This window comes from Pseudophryne corroboree, unplaced genomic scaffold (assembly GCF_028390025.1).
Source record: "Pseudophryne corroboree isolate aPseCor3 unplaced genomic scaffold, aPseCor3.hap2 scaffold_320, whole genome shotgun sequence".
Lineage (NCBI taxonomy): Eukaryota > Metazoa > Chordata > Amphibia > Anura > Myobatrachidae > Pseudophryne > Pseudophryne corroboree.
Window position 1 is genome coordinate 73,685 of NW_026969881.1, and position 16,396 is coordinate 90,080.

A 16,396-nucleotide genomic window follows, 5' to 3' on the forward strand; every position below is an offset into this window, starting at 1 on the left:
CATACTTGCTGAATAATGTTTTATGACTAGTTAGCTACTATAACTCATGTTACCCCCGGATTAACCATGTTGATATTTTAAGTATTATAACCTTAGATAGCTTTTTCATTCAGAAATGTATCCATTCCTTTTTTAAATCCAATTACAGAGTCCGCCATTACCACCTTCCCTGGCAGGGAATTCCACATCCTGATTGCCCTAACAGTGAAGATCATAGTATCTCACCTGGCAGGTAAGTAGGAGTTGGGCTAGAGCTGTGGAGGATTGCTGCTCGGGCACCCCCTGTCAAGTGAAGGAGATCCAACTGAGGCAGCACAAGGGAACTCTCGAAAGAAGAACAAGGCTAGAGGAAGATCTGAGACAAAGAAATCTGACTTTTACCAGAGCTGACCAGAGGAAAGCACAAACACAGTCCCCCACTACCACAAATAATGCAGTCGAGTTTCCCACATTGGGGAAATCACAGGGGTCAGCATACCCAGAATGCAATGAATGAACCTCACCCTGGGAGAACAATCTTCATGACCATGGTATCTCCTATGCAAAATAAGTATGATTTGGGATAGGGCTGGGGAGGGCCGCTGCTCAGGCACATCTCTGTCAAGTAAAGGAGATTCAACTGAGGCAGCACAAGGGAACTCTCATCTGGGGACAACAACTGCAGGGAGAACACATATTTTCAGATGAAAATCTTGGTCATGCTCTGGCTTCTCTTCAGAACGAACAAATCTTTCGCCTTTTACTAAAGATTTCCGTGGAGAGGAGCAAAACTGAGTTTTACCTCAATTTTTGCATGCCCCATCTTTTTGGATTTTCTTTTATCGGTTTAAAGATAGAATGAGTGTGCTTTAATGAAAGCTCATTTGCATAGAAATTACAGTAAATGTTTGTTTCTTTTCAAACAGAACTTTCTTGACCATGCTACTTGCTTGAAAGATCTGGGAGCACATGGAATACAGTACAAACCATGCTTATAGCAAGGAGAAGCCAGGTGAGAAATCTGCTTTCTTTCAAATTGGGCGCTCACTTTGATCTGAATGAGGACTGCTGGCATGGCACTCAGGCGACAGGTGGAATCTTGGTCATGCTCTGGTTTCTCTTCAGAATGAACAAATCTTTCGCCATTTATTAAAGATTTCCGTGGAGAGGAGCAAAACTGAGTTTTATCTCAATTTTTGCATGCCCCATATTATTGGGGTTTCTTTTATCAGTTTAAGGACAGAATGAGTGTGCTTTCTTGTTGGCTTTAATGTAAGTTTATTTGTATAACAATGACAGTAAATGTCTGTTTCTTTTCAAACAGAACTTTCTTGACCATGCTACTTGCTTGAAAGATCTGGGAGCACATGGAAAAGAGTACAAACCATGCTTATAGCAAGGGGAAGCCTGGTGAGAAATCTGCTTTCTTTCTTTCAAATTGGGTGCTCACTTTGAGCTGAATGAGGACTGCTGGCATGGCACTCAGGCGACAGGTGGAATCTTGGTCATGCTCTGGTTTCTCTTCAGAACGAACAAATCTTTCGCCTTTTACTAAAGATTTCCGTGGAGAGGAGCAAAACTGAGTTTTATCTCAAATTTTGCATTCCCCATCTTATTGGGGTTTTATTTTATCTGTTTAAAGATAGAACGAGTGTGCTTTAATGTAAGCTCATTTGCATAGAAATGACAGTAAATGTTTGTTTCTTTTCAAACAGAACTTTCTTGACTATACTAATTGCTTGAAAGATCTGGGAACACATGGAAAAGAGTACAAACCATGTTTATAGCTAGGGGAAGCCTGGTGAGAAATCTGCTATCTTTCTTTCAAATTGGGTGCTCACTTTGAGCTCAATGAGAACTGCTGGCATGGCACTCAGGCGACAGGTGGAATCTTGGTCATGCTCTGGTTTCTCTTCAGAACTAACAAATATTTCGCCTTTTATTAAAGATTTCCGTGGAGAGGAGCAAAACTGAGTTTTATCTCAATTTTTGCATGCCCCATATTATTGGGGTTTCTTTTATCAGTTTAAAGACAGAACGAGTGTGCTTTCTTGTTAGCTTTAATGTAAGTTGCCATAGATGCAGTGAAACACACGTGTAGGGCACGGCGTGTCCGCGTGTATTTGACTCATGTGAAATGTTATAAAACAAAAATATATGATTATGATGTTAGCTGTTAGTCTCCACTAATAGGGAATAGAAGCTGAGCTATAAGAAAGGAATACACTAGATATGATGTCACTTAGCAGATACAATGTCTAAAGTGCATACAGATAGCTACTAATAACTCTTGATAAGAAAGTATATCAGTGTGGGTATATTTATATGATGGGATATTGGGACTAGTGAATATATATCACTCCTGCTGTCCAGATTGGCAATAACCAGACAATTATGATAAGAGTAGAGATGTCACATGGGCTGCTATAGATATTAATTTAATGCTGTATGTGTCATTTGTTACAAATGGATACATTTTCTATGAGTCAGCCTAGCAGCTGCATGTTCTAACAGAACACTATCCTCACACAGAATCTGCTAACCTTGAGATAACTAAATGACAGTGTGTAACAGTCTCTTTACTATAAGACTGTTACAAAGTAATATATATATTTGAAGTCAGTCTAGCAGCTGTGTGTTCCAGCAGTTTATAAGACAAAGAAAATCTCCTATTGTGGAATCTAGACACATGGGACTGCTGGCCTGTGTCATACTATTTCTATGTAATACCAGTAACATGTATATAACTGTTACATAATTGTTACAAATGGATAAATCTTTGAGTCAGCCTAGCAGCTGCATGTCCTAACAGGACACCATAAATCCTTTACAGTGTAACAAATTGATTGGTAACACTTAAAGGCTGGAGAGCAGTTATATGCCTTACTAGCATACTCAATATACCACATTATTACACCAGTTACCACGATTATTGACAGCGCATTTGATATATTATATTACCCTCACACTGAGTCTGTTTACCTTTAGATAACTAAGTGACCGAATATGTAACAGTTTCTCTATCATAAGACTGTTACAAAGTGAGATAGATATATTTGGAAGTCAGTCAAACAGCTGTGTGTTTCAGCGGTTTATAAGAAAATTCCTCATTGTGGAATCTGGACCACTAAGGGTTATTATATATATAGCACATGGAATTGCCACATCTCCCTATATGATAATTTCATTACACTGTAACATAATAAGAATTAACTCTTTAACAGTGTAAATAGAGAGTAATGAATCTCTGACACATGGAATATATTATTTCTTAGATGAATTGGATAAACCATTATGACAGACACTTTGCTTCCTAATAAGAATTGAGGTGGCTATACCTCTAAGGAAAGCATTATTGCCTACGCCTAGATCAGATTAAATAAGATCTGGCTGAATATATGAAGGAAGGTTGCTATTTATATGAGAATTGGAATTGCTATATTCCTTAAGGCAACCCCACCGATTGATATATGTTGTCAATTAAGTATATCTGAACGGCTATATCTGGACCAGATTTAATAAGATCTGGCTGATTATATGAAGGAGGGCTGCTATTTATATTGGAATTGCCATATTCCTTAAGGCAACCGCACCTGTTGGTATATCTCGCCAATTAACTATATCTAAACAGCTAAATTAAAGCTATTCATCATTTTTTTAGTTTGGATATTAATAAATATGATCTTTCCATGATGCATAGAGATTTCCCTATCAAGTGATTCCTTATCCGATATAGAAAGCTATCCCCCTGTGGTATTGAATTTAGGAATATAGTCTTAGGGGACACAGAGAAATAAGTGATCCCCATCTACCTAAGCACCCCACAAATTGGAGGTTAGCTTACCGGTTATACTCAATCACCCCCACAAATTCGCCAATGGGGATAGCTTCCCGGGAGGTAACCCCTATTGAGTGAAGGGAGTATATAGGATACGACCCAGTGGTACCTGACGACATAGATACTAACAGCTATTTAATAACATTACGCTAGAAAGTGATTATTAGCAACATATATATCTATATAAACAACCCCGCCAGGGTTGTGCCTTCAAAAATAATCACACACGGACACGCTTTTTAAACCTTTTTTTCACATCTCTTTATTCTTCTTATGCACATGTATGTTAGTTCTGTGATTTTAACCTTTATGTTTCACTGCAGTTTGGGATAATAATATTAATATTTATCCAATTTTAATACATACTTAATAAAGGTTATATTTTATGATTCATTCATTCTGTCCAGTGCGTCAACAGTGCAGATTTCTTCTTGTTTTTTCTCCCAAATTCTATAACAATGACAGTAAATGTTGTTTCTTTTCAAACAGAACTTTCTTGACCATGCTACTTGCTTGAAAGATCTGGGAGCACATGGAAAACAGTACAAACCATGCAGTATCACAAGAGCCTTTATTTGATCTTTCATGAAGATAGAGCAGAATTGAGGACACGTCAACAATTTCTGCCGAAGGTGGTTCATCTTTCCACATGGTGCCTTTGGCCACTGACACCTTCGTTGAGTCAAAGTCTCTGGCTGTGGTCAGAACTTTGAAAATTTATGTCACCAGAACGGTTCAGATTAGGAAAACAGAGGCTCTGTTTGTCCTGTATGCTCCCAACAGGATTGGGTGTCCTGCTTCCATGTAGACCATTATGCGCTGGATCTGTGGTAAGATTCAGCATGCTCATTCCATGGCAGGATTGCCGTTACTGAATTAGGTGAAGACCCATTCTACTAGAAAGGTGGGTTCATCCTGGGCAGCTGGTCGGGGAGTCTCGGCATTGCAACTTTGCCGAGCAGCTATTTAGTAAACACTTTTGCTAAGTTTTACAAGTTTGATACCTTGGCTGATGATAACCTCAAGTTGGGTCATTCGGTGCTGCAGAGTCGTACGCACTCTCCCACCCGTTCAAGAGCTTTGGTATAACCCCATGGTTCTTAATGTGACCCCAGCATCCTCTAGGTCGTATGAGAAAATAGGATTTTAATACCTACCGGTAAATCCTTTTCTCTTAGTCCGTAGAGGATGCTGGGTACCCGTCCCAGTCCATACTGTGTCTGCAGTTATTACTTGTGGTTATACACATGTTATGTTATGGTTCTGGTCAGCTTTTTGCTGCAATTGTTCATGCCGTTGGCTTGTGTTCTGTTGAATGCCACGTTCTGCGGCATGCTTAAGGTGTGAGCTGGTAAGATGCTCACCTTAGTTTAACAATAAATCCTTTCCTCGAAATGTCCGTCTCCCTGGGCACAGTTCCTATAACTGGAGTCTGGAGGAGGGGCATAGAGGGAGGAGCCAGTTCACACCCTTTGAAAGTCTTAAAGTGCCCATGTCTCTTGCGGATCCCGTCTATACCCCATGGTTCTTAATGTGACCCCAGCATCCTCTACGGACTAAGAGAAAAGGATGCCCTTGCGCACTATCCTGACTTCTCCTCCCGTCTGCTTACTTTGTGCCTTCCAACGCACAATGCGAACTACAGGTGGTGCTGCAGGGCCCACACCCTTTTACTTGCCTTACAGAACAGCTCTGGAGCTGTTACAGTGCCCAGCTGCTGCAAGAAATCAGCTTGAATGCTTCAGGGGATGGGGCATGGCCAACATGAGCCCCACACCAAAGGAGGGTGGGGGTGTTTAATGCGAACTAGGGGTCATCCAAGCACCGCAAAAGGCCGCCATGCCCTGCATGCCCCTTTTCTCTTTTCATATGCAGATGAGGGTTCCAGCCAACTTTGGCCCACATCTTGGATGACATCACCGTATGCAAATCCGTCTTCTGCAGACCTTCCCCCAGGAATGCTTGTACTAGTTGTTGCATATGGTTTGATATTTGATGGTGCTTCAATATTAGGCAGCCTTCCACCCTCCCATGTTCATCTGAACAGATGTGGTCTCCCTGCAGTTGTTGTCCCCAGACGAGAGTTCCCTTGTGCGTCCTCAGTTGAATCTCCTTAACTTGACGGGGGAGGGGCTGCCCGAGCAGCCACCCTCCCCAGCCCTATCCCAACTCATACTTATTTTGCATATGAGATCTCTTGATCATGAAGATTGTTCTCACAGGGTGAGGTTCATCCATTATATTTTAAAATAGGAAGGTACAAATTACATATTTGAATTGCATCTATGTGCTGGATTCAAATGTCCCCCCCCCCCCTTCCTTTCTCAATTGTGCCCGTCAGCAGCTATTCTAAGGTTGCTGCCAATGGGTGTGACACATTAATTTCTTCTGTGGGGTACACTGGACTCCACAAGGATTCACATTGGGGTGTAGAGTAGGATCTTGATCTGAGGCACCAACCGGCTCAAAGCTTTTGACTGTTCCCAAGATGCTCAGCGCATCCTCCTCTATAACCCCGCTTCCATGAACAGGGAGCTCAGTTTGTAGTTGGTGCCTTCAGTAGCAGGCCACTTAACAGGGGCCTGCCTCAGGCAGCCTATTCTTAGCTATTAATTTTGACAAGAAAAGAAGAACTTGTTTTATGAGAATCTACAAGGGCTGCAGCAGGCTAGGTCTAATAGACATCTTTACTGCAGCTTCATCACTCCCAGCGGCGCTGTATACTCCCGTGCCCTGGTTGCTGGGTCACTGCAGCGGAGGCTCCAGTTTCTTCCTAAGGTCAGTCACACACACACCGCCCTTCCGGATCACGAGGCCGCTGATGAAGGGGAGCGTGGCCGTAGGGGGTGGACCGTGTGCGCACTGGCGTGGACACTGATTACTGGGCAGCCGCTCCACTAGCCACCAGGTACAGTTAAGGAGCACAGGTCTGGGAGTTTTACTCCTATATTAACCCAATTTTGTACTGCCCGCAGCGCATTGTGATAGGTAATAGGGCCTGATTCAGGTTGGAATGCAATCACAATAAGCGATCCAACTGCAAAAATTGCTAACAGCATACGCATGTGCCTGCATTTTCTGCGGCACCCCGCAGAGAATGCGATCGCCTCTGCCTGTCAATCGGGGCGGGGGGGGGGAGAGGGGGGTCAGCAACACTCCATTTCCAAGTCAGGGATGGAGCGGTGCGGGGGCAAGGCTTCAAAATGGGGTCTGCAACGGAGGAGACACAGGGGGCGTGGTCACAGCGGCTGTATGACATCACATTCAGCCGCTGTGATCACAAAAATGGTGGCGGCTTCCTGCGCGCACATACAGTCTGCACCAGCAGGAGGCTACACCATTTTTTATGATCACGCTGAACTGCAGTGCGACTGCAATTACAGCATGGTCAAGAATGGAGGCGTCATGCTGGGTGGCCATGCCCTGTCACTGTGCAGGAGCCAGCACCGCACACACACTAGTCCCTGGGTGCAGCCCCCAACCCCCGGGACACCCGGAGCAACAAAATGTAGATTCAGGCCACCAGGCCACGCCCCTACCTATGAAACCATGCCTCCTTTTTACCATTGCGCTGCTTATCTGCGCGCACTGCATTACAATCTCCTTCGCCACCTGTCTGGGTGTCACCAGTGATAGTGACACCTCTGCCATGCTTGTAGCAGCTGGTCCTAAGATCTACGCCTCAAGCCCTGAGTGTTTGCCCTTGTGACTTGTTGATCATCATAGCGAAGCAGATGCTTACAGAAAACTGCAGGGGCTTAGATTGAAAATAAAAAAATTGATGGGTATAAGGTAGAGAGGAGCGGGTTCGGTTCTCCGAGAACCGAATTCCCGACGAACTCCACGTGGTTTACACTGGTCCGAGGCAGGCTCGGTTGTTCCCGCCTGACTCGGAAAACCTGAACAAGGGAAAATGTCATCATCCCGCTGTCGGATTCTCTCGAGATTCGGATTCCATATAAAGAGCTGCGCGTTGCCGCCATTTTTACTCGTGCATTGAAGAGAGAGCGGAGAGGACGTGGCTATGTTCTCTCAGTGGAAATCTCAATATCAGTGCTCAGTATCAGTGGTTACTTATTGCTGCTCAGTAATACTAGTAGTGTGTCTCTCCTGCTCAGTGTCAGTTCTCAGTAGTATCCTCATCAGTGCTCAGTATCACTGCTCATTGTCTTGTGCTGCATTGTGGTGCTCAGCATACTACAGTACATTACTAATAGTCCAGTGCTGCATCTTGCTGCTCAGTGTCAGTTCTAGTATCCTCATCAGTGCTCACTATCACTGCTCATTACATTGTGGTGTTCTGTATACTACAGTAACATAGTAATATAGTAACATATAGTAACATAGTTTTTGAGGTTGAATAGAGGCAAATTGCCCATCGTGTTCAACCTGTTTTAAGTTGTGATGATTCTACATACTTGCTGAATAATGTTTTATGACTAGTTAGCTACTATAACTCATGTTACCCCCGGATTAACCATGTTGATATTTTAAGTATTATAACATTGGATAGCTTTTTCATTCAGAAATGTATCCATTCCTTTTTTAAATCCAATTACAGAGTCCGCCATTACCACCTTCCCTGGCAGGGAATTCCACATCCTGATTGCCCTAACAGTGAACATCATAGTATCTCACCTGGCAGGTAAGTAGGAGTTGGGCTAGAGCTGTGGAGGATTGCTGCTCGGGCACCCCCTGTCAAGTGAAGGAGATCCAACTGAGGCAGCACAAGGGAACTCTCGAAAGAAGAACAAGGCTAGAGGAAGATCTGAGACAAAGAAATCTGACTTTTACCAGAGCTGACCAGAGGAAAGCACAAACGCAGTCCCCCACTACCACAAATAATGCAGTCGAGTTTCCCACATTTGGGGAAATCACAGGGGTCAGCATACCCAGAGTGCAATGAATGAACCTCACCCTGGGAGAACAATCTTCATGACCATGGTATCTCCTATGCAAAATAAGTATGATTTGGGATAGGGCTGGGGAGGGCCGCTGCTCAGGCACATCTCTGTCAAGTAAAGGAGATTCAACTGAGGCAACACAAGGGAACTCTCATCTGGGGACAACAACTGCAGGGAGAACACATATTTTCAGATGAACATGGGAGGGCAGAAGGCTGCCTAACACTGAAGCACCCCCAAACAACAAACCAAATGCAACTACTAGTGCAAGCATTCCTGGGGGAAGGCCTGCAGCAGATGGATTTGCATATGGTGATGTCATCCAAGCAGTGGGTCAAAGTTGGCTTCAACCCTCGTCTGCATATGAAAATAAAAAAGGGGTGTGCAGGGCATGGCGGCCTTTTGCGGCGCTTGGATGACCCCTAGTTTGCATTAAACACCTCCACCTTCCTTCGGTGTGGGGCTCATGTTGGCTATGCCCCAGCCCCTGAAGCATTCAAGCTGATTTCTTGCAGCAGCTGGGCACTGTAACAGCTCCAGAGCTGCTCTGTAAAGCAAGTAAAAGGGTGTGGGCCCTGCAGCACTACCTGTAGTTTGCATTGTGCGTTGGAAGGCACAAAGTAAGCAGACGGGAGAAGTCAGGATAGTGCACAAGGGCATAGAAGGGAGCGGCTCAAGAAAAGAGAAGTGGAAACAGACAGCAAACTAGGCTGGAGAGAGACCTGAGACAAAGAGATCTGAATTATACGAGAGCCGACCAGAGGAAACACAAATTATGTAATCAAGTGTCCCACATTTGGGGAAATCGTAGGAGCAGCACACCCAGAGTGCATTGGGTGAGCCTTGCCCTGGGAGAAGCACCTTCCTGATCATAGTATCTCACCTGGCAGGTAAGTAGGAGTTGGGCTAGAGCTGGGGAGGGTCGCTGTTCGGGCACCCCCCTGTCAAGTGAAGGAGATCCAACTGAGGCAGCACAAGGAAACTCTCGAAAAAAGAACAAGGCTAGAGGAAGATCTGAGACAAAGAAATCTGACTTTTACCAGAGCTGACCAGAGGAAAGCACAAACACAGTCCCCCACTACCACAAATAATGCAGTCGAGTTTCCCACATTTGGGGAAATGACAGGGGTCAGCATACCCAGAATGCAATGAATGAACCTCACCCTGGGAGAACAATCTTCATGACAATGGTATCTCCTATGCAAAATAAGTATGATTTGGGATAGGGCTGGGGAGGGCCGCTGCTCAGGCACATCTCTGTCAAGTAAAGGAGATTCAACTGAGGCAGCACAAGGGAACTCTCATCTGGGGACAACAACTGCAGGGAGAACACATATTTTCAGATGAACATGGGAGAGCAGAAGGCTGCCTAATACTGAAGCACCCCCAAACAACAAACCAAATGCAACAACTAGTACAAGCATTCCTGGGAAAAGGTCTGCAGAAGACGGATTTGCATACGGTGATGTCATCCAAGCAGTGGGCCAAAGTTGGCTGGAACCCTCATCTGCATATGAAAAGAGAAAAGGGGTATGCAGGGCATGGCGGCCTTTTGCGGCGTTTGGATGACCCTTAGTTCGCATTAAACACCTCCACCCTCCGTCGGTGTGGGGCTCATGTTGGCTATGCCCCAGCCCCTGAAGCATTCAAGCTGATTTTTTGCAGCAGCTGGGCACTGTAACAGCTCCAGAGCTGCTCTGTAAGGCAAGTAAAAGGGTGTTGGCCCTGCAGCACTACCTGTAGTTTGCATTGTGCGTTGGAAGGCACAAAGTAAGCAGACAGGAGAAGTCAGGAGAGTGCACAAGGGCAAGGGCAGGGGCTCAAGAAAAGAGAAGTGGAAACAGACAGCAAACTAGGCTGGAGAGAGACCTGAGACAAAGAGATCTGAATTATACGAGTAGCCGACCAGAGGAAACACAAATTATGTAGTCAAGTGTCCCACATTTGGGGAAATCGTAGGAGCAGCACACCCAGAGTGCAATGGGTGAGCCTTGCCCTGGGAGAAGCACCTTCCTGATCATAGTATCTCACCTGGCAGGTAAGTAGGAGTTGGGCTAGAGCTGGGGAGGGTCGCTGCTCGGGCACCCCCCTGTCAAGTGAAGGAAATCCAACTGAGGCAGCACAAGGAAACTCTCAAAAAAAGAACAAGGCTAGAGGAAGATCTGAGACAAAGAAATCTGACTTTTACCAGAGCTGACCAGAGGAAAGCACAAACACAGTCCCCCACTACCACAAATAATGCAGTCGAGTTTCCCACATTTGGGGAAATCACAGGGGTCAGCATACCCAGAATGCAATGAATGAACCTCACCCTGGAAGAACAATCTTCATGACCATGGTATCTCCTATGCAAAATAAGTATGATTTGGGATAGGGCTGGGGAGGGCCGCTGCTCAGGCACATCTCTGTCAAGTAAAGGAGATTCAACTGAGGCAGCAGAAGAGAACTCTCATCTGGGGACAACAACTGCAGGGAGAACACATATTTTCAGATGAACATGGGAGAGCAGAAGGCTGCCTAATACTGAAGCACCCCAAACAACAAACCAAATGCAACAACTAGTACAAGCATTCCTGGGGGAAGGTCTGCAGAAGACGTATTTGCATACGGTGATGTCATCCAAGCAGTGGGCCAAAGTTGGCTGGAACCCTCATCTGCATATGAAAAGAGAAAAGGGGTATGCAGGGCATGGCGGCCTTTTGCGGCGCTTGGATGACCCTTAGTTCGCATTAAACACCTCCACCCTCCGTCGGTGTGGGGCTCATGTTGGCTATGCCCCAGCCCCTGAAGCATTCAAGCTGATTTCTTGCAGCAGCTGGGCACTGTAACAGCTCCAGAGCTGCTCTGAAAGGCAAGTAAAAGGGTGTGGGCCCTGCAGCACTACCTGTAGTTTGCATTGTGCGTTGGAAGGCACAAAGTAAGCAGACAGGAGAAGTCAGGAGAGTGCACAAGGGCATAGAAGGCAGCGGCTCAAGAAAAGAGAAGTGGAAACAGACAGCAAACTAGGCTGGAGAGAGACCTGAGACAAAGAGATCTGAATTATACGAGAGCCGACCAGGGGAAACACAAATTATGCAGTCAAGTTTCCCACATTTGGGGAAATCGCAGGAGCAGCACACCCAGAGTGCAATGGGTGAGCCTTGCCCTGGGAGAAGCACCTTCATGATCATAGTATCTCACCTGGCAGTTATGTAGGAGTTGGGCTAGAGCTGGGGAGGGTCGCTGCTCGGGTACCCCCCTGTCAAGTGAAGGAGATCAAACTGAGGCAGCACAATGGAACTCTCGAAAGAAGAACAAGGCTAGAGGAAGATCTGAGACAAAGAAATCTGACTTTTACCAGAGCTGACCAGAGGAAAACACAAACACAGTCCCCCACTACCACAAATAATGCAGTTGAGTTTCCCACATTTGGGGAAATCACAGGGGTCAGCATACCCAGAATGCAATTAAATGAACCTCACCCTGGGAGAACAATCTTTATGACCATGGTATCTCCTATGCAAAATAAGTATGATTTGGGATAGGGCTGGGGAGGGCCGCTGCTCAGGCACATCTCTGTCAAGTAAAGGAGATTCAACTGAGGCAGCACAAGGGAACTCTCATCTGGGGACAACAACTGCCGGGAGAACACATATTTTCAGATGAACATGGGAGGGCAGAAGGCTGCCTAATACTGAAGCACCCCCAAACAACAAACCAAATGCAACAACTAGTACAAGCATTCCTGGGGGAAGGTCTGCAGAAGACGGATTTGCATACAGTGATGTCATCCAAGCAGTGGGCCAAAGTTGGCTGGAACCCTCATCTGCATATGAAAAGAGAAAAGGGGTATGCAGGGCATGGCGGCCTTTTGCGGCGCTTGGATGACCCTTAGTTCGCATTAAACACCCCCACCCTACTTCGGTGTGGGGCTCATGTTGGCCATGCCCCAGCCCCTGAAGCATTCAAGCTGATTTCTTGCAGCAGCTTGGCACTGTAACAGCTCCAGAGCTGCTCTGTAAGGCAAGTAAAAGGGTGTGGGCCCTGCAGCACTACCTGTAGTTTGCATTGTGCATCGGAAGGCACAAAGTAAGCAGACAGGAGGAGAAGTCAGGATAGTGCACAAGGGTATAGAAGGGAGGGGCTCAAGAAAAAAGAAGTGGAAACAGACAGCAAACTAGGCTGGAGAGAGACCTGAGACAAAGAGATCTGAATTATATGAGAGCCGACTAGGGGAAACACAAATTATGCAATCAAGTTTCCCATATTTGGGGAAATCGCAGGGGCAGCACACCCAGAGTGCAATGGGTGAGCCTTGCCCTGGGAGAAGCAACTTCATGATCATAGTATCTCACCTGGCAGGTAAGTAGGAGTTGGGCTAGAGCTGGGGAGGGTCGCTGCTCGGGCACCCCCCTGTCAAGTGAAGGAGATCCAACTGAGGCAGCACAAGGGAACTCTTGAAAGAAGAACAAGGCTAGAGGAAGATCTGAGACAAAGAAATCTGACTTTTACCAGAGCTGACCAGAGGAAAGCACAAACACAGTCCCCCACTACCACAAATAATGCATTTGAGTTTCCCACATTTGGGGAAATCACAGAGGTCAGCATACCCAGAACGCAATGAATGAACCTAACCCTGGGAGAACAATCTTCATGACCATGGTATCTCCTATGCAAAATAAGTATGATTTGGGATAGGGCTGGGGAGGGCCGCTGCTCAGGCACATCTCTGTCAAGTAAAGGAGATTCAACTGAGGCAGCACAAGGGAACTCTCATCTGGGGACAACAACTGCAGGGAGAACACATATTTTCAGATGAACATGGGAGGGCAGAAGGCTGCCTAATACTGAAGCACCCCCAAACAACAAACCAAATGCAACAACTAGTGCAAGCATTCCTGGGGGAAGGCCTGCCGCAGATGGATTTGCATATGGTGATGTCATCCAAGCAGTGGGTCAAAGTTGGCTTCAACCCTCGTCTGCATATGAAAAGAGAAAAGGGGCATGCAGGGCATGGCGGCCTTTTGCGGCGCTTGGCTGACCCCTAGTTTGCATTAAACACCTCCACCCTCCGACGGTGTGGGGCTCATGTTGGCTATGCCCCAGCCCCTGAAGCATTCAAGCTGATTTCTTGCTGCAGCTGGGCACTGTAACAGCTCCAGAGCTGCTCTGTAAGGCAAGTAAAAGGGTGTGGGCCCTGCAGCACTACCTGTAGTTTGCATTGTGCGTTGGAAGGCACAAAGTAAGCAGACAGGAGAAGTCTGGAGAGTGCACAAGGGCATAGAAGGCAGCGGCTCAAGAAAAGAGAAGTGGAAACAGACAGCAAACTAGGCTGGAGAGAGACCTGAGACAAAGAGATCTGAATTATACGAGAGCCGACCAGGGGAAACACAAATTATGCAGTCAAGTTTCCCACAGGAGTATATAGGATACGACCCAGTGGTACCTGACGACATAGATACTAACAGCTATTTAATAACATTACGCTAGAAAGTGATTATTAGCAACATATAAATCTATATAAACAACCCCGCCAGGGTTGTGCCTTCAAAAATAATCACACACGGACACGCTTTTTAAACCTTTTTTTCACATCTCTTTATTCTTCTTATGCACATGTATGTTAGTTCTGTGATTTTAACCTTTATGTTTCACTGCAGTTTGGGATAATAATATTAATATTTATCCAATTTTAATACATACTTAATAAAGGTTATATTTTATGATTCATTCATTCTGTCCAGTGCGTCAACAGTGCAGATTTCTTCTTGTATTTTCTCCCAAATTCTATAACAATGACAGTAAATGTTGTTTCTTTTCAAACAGAACTTTCTTGACCATGCTTCTTGCTTGAAAGATCTGGGAGCACATGGAAAACAGTACAAACCATGCAGTATCACAAGAGCCTTTATTTGATATTTCATGAAGATAGAGCAGAATTGAGGACACGTCAACTATTTCTGCCGAAGGTGGTTCATCTTTCCACATGGTGCCTTTGGCCACTGACACCTTCGTTGAGTCAAAGTCTCTGGCTGTGGTCAGAACTTTGAAAATTTATGTCACCAGAACGGTTCAGATTAGGAAAACAGAGGCTCTGTTTGTCCTGTATGCTCCCAACAGGATTGGGTGTCCTGCTTCCATGTAGACAATTATGCGCTGGATCTGTGGTAAGATTCAGCATGCTCATTCCACGGCAGGATTGCCGTTACTGAATTAGGTGAAGACCCATTCTACTAGAAAGGTGGGTTCATCCTGGGCAGCTGGTCGGGGAGTCTCGGCATTGCAACTTTGCCGAGCAGCTATTTAGTAAACACTTTTGCTAAGTTTTACAAGTTTTAGAGTAAAGGAGATTCAACTGAGGCAGCACAAGGGAACTCTCATCTGGGGACAACAACTGCAGTGAGAACACATATTTTCAGATGAACATGGGAGGGCAGAAGGCTGCCTAATACTGAAGCACCCCCAAACAACAAACCAAATGCAACAACTAGTACAAGCATTCCTGGGGGAAGGTCTGCAGAAGACGGATATGCATATAGTGATGTCATCCAAGCAGTGGGCCAAAGTTGGCTGGAACCCTCATCTGCATATGAAAAGAGAAAAGGGGTATGCAGGGCATGGCGGCCTTTTGCGGCGCTTGGATGACCCTTAGTTCGCATTAAACACCCCCACCCTCCTTCGGTGTGGGGCTCATGTTGGCCATGCCCCAGCCCCTGAAGCATTCAAGCTGATTTCTTGCAGCAGCTTGGCACTGTAACAGCTCCAGAGCTGCTCTGTAAGGCAAGTAAAAGGGTGTGGGCCCTGCAGCACTACCTGTAGTTTGCATTGTGCATTGGAAGGCACAAAGTAAGCAGACAGGAGGAGAATTCAGGATAGTCCACAAGGGTATAGAAGGGAGGGGCTCAAGAAAAAAGAAGTGGAAACAGACAGCAAACTAGGCTGGAGAGAGACCTGAGACAAAGAGATCTGAATTATATGAGAGCCGACCAGGGGAAACACAAATTATGCAGTCAAGTTTCCCACATTTGGGGAAATCGCAGGGGCAGCACACCCAGGTGAGATACTATAATCAGGAAGGTGCTTCTCCCAGGGCAAGGCTCACCCATTGCACACTGGGTGTGCTGCTCCTACGATTTCCCCAAATGTGGGACACTTGACTGCATAATTTGTGTTTCCTCTGGTCGGCTCTCGTATAATTCAGATCTCTTTGTCTCAGGTCTCTCTCCAGCCTAGTTTGCTCTCTGTTTCCACTTCTTTTTTCTTGAGCCCCTCCCTTCTATACCCTTGTGGACTATCCTGACTTCTCCTCCCGTCTGCTTACTTTGTGCCTTCCAATGCACAATGCAAACTACAGGTAGTGCTGCAGGGCCCACACCCTTTTACTTGCCTTACAGAGCAGCTCTGGAGCTGTTACAGTGCCCAGCTGCTGCAATAAATCAGCTTGAATGCTTCATGGGATGGGGCATGGCCAACATGAGCCCCACACCAAAGGAGGGTGGGGGTGTTTAATGCGATCTAGGGGTCATCCAAGCACCGCAAAAGGCCGCCATGCCCTGCACGCCCCTTTTCTCTTTTCATATGCAGATGAGGGTTGAAGCCAACTTTGACCCACTGCTTGGATAACATCACCATATGCAAATCCATCTGCTGCAGGCCTTCCCCCAGGAATGCTTGCACTAGTTGTTGCATTTGGTTT

At 45.9% G+C, this 16,396-nt stretch overlaps 14 non-coding genes and 1 pseudogene across 14 annotated transcripts; 5 read left to right on the forward strand and 10 right to left on the reverse strand.

Moving 5' to 3' along the window:
• Nucleotides 1-391: 391 nt before the first annotated feature.
• LOC135018014 (U1 spliceosomal RNA) lies at nucleotides 392-554 on the reverse strand. Its single transcript, XR_010215772.1, has one exon. It is a non-coding gene; the product is annotated as a U1 spliceosomal RNA (small nuclear RNA).
• Nucleotides 555-698: 144 nt separating this feature from the next.
• Nucleotides 699-814, forward strand: LOC135018022 (U5 spliceosomal RNA). The gene has a single exon (XR_010215780.1). It is a non-coding gene; the product is annotated as a U5 spliceosomal RNA (small nuclear RNA).
• Nucleotides 815-1,084: 270 nt separating this feature from the next.
• On the forward strand, nucleotides 1,085-1,200 carry LOC135018055 (U5 spliceosomal RNA). The gene has a single exon (XR_010215814.1). It is a non-coding gene; the product is annotated as a U5 spliceosomal RNA (small nuclear RNA).
• Nucleotides 1,201-1,486: 286 nt separating this feature from the next.
• On the forward strand, nucleotides 1,487-1,602 carry LOC135018009 (U5 spliceosomal RNA). The gene has a single exon (XR_010215767.1). It is a non-coding gene; the product is annotated as a U5 spliceosomal RNA (small nuclear RNA).
• A 275-nt stretch (nucleotides 1,603-1,877) lies between these two features.
• LOC135018062 (U5 spliceosomal RNA) lies at nucleotides 1,878-1,993 on the forward strand. The gene has a single exon (XR_010215821.1). It is a non-coding gene; the product is annotated as a U5 spliceosomal RNA (small nuclear RNA).
• Nucleotides 1,994-8,621: 6,628 nt separating this feature from the next.
• LOC135017664 (U1 spliceosomal RNA) lies at nucleotides 8,622-8,785 on the reverse strand. Its single transcript, XR_010215458.1, has one exon. It is a non-coding gene; the product is annotated as a U1 spliceosomal RNA (small nuclear RNA).
• Nucleotides 8,786-9,456: 671 nt separating this feature from the next.
• LOC135017973 (U1 spliceosomal RNA) lies at nucleotides 9,457-9,619 on the reverse strand. Its single transcript, XR_010215738.1, has one exon. It is a non-coding gene; the product is annotated as a U1 spliceosomal RNA (small nuclear RNA).
• A 152-nt stretch (nucleotides 9,620-9,771) lies between these two features.
• On the reverse strand, nucleotides 9,772-9,935 carry LOC135017750 (U1 spliceosomal RNA). Its single transcript, XR_010215540.1, has one exon. It is a non-coding gene; the product is annotated as a U1 spliceosomal RNA (small nuclear RNA).
• A 668-nt stretch (nucleotides 9,936-10,603) lies between these two features.
• Nucleotides 10,604-10,767, reverse strand: LOC135017914 (U1 spliceosomal RNA). Its single transcript, XR_010215692.1, has one exon. It is a non-coding gene; the product is annotated as a U1 spliceosomal RNA (small nuclear RNA).
• Nucleotides 10,768-10,919: 152 nt separating this feature from the next.
• Nucleotides 10,920-11,083, reverse strand: LOC135017674 (U1 spliceosomal RNA). The gene has a single exon (XR_010215468.1). It is a non-coding gene; the product is annotated as a U1 spliceosomal RNA (small nuclear RNA).
• Nucleotides 11,084-11,753: 670 nt separating this feature from the next.
• On the reverse strand, nucleotides 11,754-11,916 carry LOC135017933 (U1 spliceosomal RNA). Its single transcript, XR_010215707.1, has one exon. It is a non-coding gene; the product is annotated as a U1 spliceosomal RNA (small nuclear RNA).
• A 152-nt stretch (nucleotides 11,917-12,068) lies between these two features.
• Nucleotides 12,069-12,233, reverse strand: LOC135017782 (U1 spliceosomal RNA). The gene has a single exon (XR_010215571.1). It is a non-coding gene; the product is annotated as a U1 spliceosomal RNA (small nuclear RNA).
• Nucleotides 12,234-12,935: 702 nt separating this feature from the next.
• LOC135017955 (U1 spliceosomal RNA) lies at nucleotides 12,936-13,070 on the reverse strand (annotated as a pseudogene).
• A 152-nt stretch (nucleotides 13,071-13,222) lies between these two features.
• Nucleotides 13,223-13,386, reverse strand: LOC135017694 (U1 spliceosomal RNA). Its single transcript, XR_010215488.1, has one exon. It is a non-coding gene; the product is annotated as a U1 spliceosomal RNA (small nuclear RNA).
• A 2,361-nt stretch (nucleotides 13,387-15,747) lies between these two features.
• Nucleotides 15,748-15,903, forward strand: LOC135017992 (U1 spliceosomal RNA). The gene has a single exon (XR_010215751.1). It is a non-coding gene; the product is annotated as a U1 spliceosomal RNA (small nuclear RNA).
• Nucleotides 15,904-16,396: the final 493 nt, after the last annotated feature.